Source organism: Morone saxatilis, unplaced genomic scaffold, assembly GCF_004916995.1.
Source record: "Morone saxatilis isolate NCDOM2014 unplaced genomic scaffold, NCSU_SB_2.0 Contig10, whole genome shotgun sequence".
Taxonomy (NCBI): domain Eukaryota; kingdom Metazoa; phylum Chordata; class Actinopteri; family Moronidae; genus Morone; species Morone saxatilis.
The window spans coordinates 10,710,081-10,711,133 of NW_023339652.1; positions in this window are offsets into that span (position 1 = coordinate 10,710,081).

The window sequence follows — 1,053 nt, forward strand, 5'->3', positions numbered from 1 at the left end:
AGGGAACAAATTAATTACACACATTACAGTTAGATTGCACATCACTAAACTGGGCATATTTGAAAACACAGTTAATGTGTAAAACGTGTGCCCACTTTAGCATTGTCAGGTGGGATTCATTTCAGGAAAATGGCTACATCAGCTATTTGTTCCCCTCGATATTCACCGGGACCGGAAAAGTAGTGTTCACTGAACTCCTCCTGCTTCATGATGTCAACCAGCAACAATGAACACAACAGCTGTGTACAGATCAGGAGTGTGTGCCGAAGGCTTTAGTCATTCGGTAGCATCCACGCACTATACACAGATCTCTGATACACAAGTTGATTATTGACACATGTCTACATAAGTAAAGCAAAACTCCAATGTCTGACTTCACCCTTGTGTTTCTGTTGTCAGTCAACTGAATAAGCATAAATAAGTGATTTGATTGTGGGAATTAACAATTAATTAAATGCTGCTTGTTAATCCAAATACTTACGCGAGTGGTATTCAGTTAGTTGCAATCACTGCTATATGCCACTAAATCCTCAACACTGGTCCTTTGAATGATCTACCTTGTAAAAGTGTTTGCCAACCAAGGATTTGCCATTCGGTGCTGCCATTTTACAAGATTTTTTAATGAAGCACATTGTATCTCTCTATTTCATGCCACCAGTCAATCTGTTCTGTAGCACTTTATTCAGTTGCTCTGTAATTTTCAGCAAAACCTCCTCCATTTTTATTCCCCAAATCCCTCTGTGCTCCTTAAAGCTTGCAGGATACTCATTGTTAAGCCTCTCAAGATGGCCAGAAAGCACAAGAGCATCTTAAAACAATTATGGGCCTCTGCACCATTAAAACAAAACTGCGTTTGAATGGACAAATGAGAATAAAATGGGTTTTTTTACGTTTTTTTATTTTTATTTTTTAGTGAAGGTGTTTCTAGGCAACCCGTTGACAGGGATAATGTAACTGGAGAAAACAGGATCCCAAAACATCCGAGGAGACACTTTTAGTCATATCATGCCTGTTTTGTAACTTAAACCAGAGATACACACACATACACACACA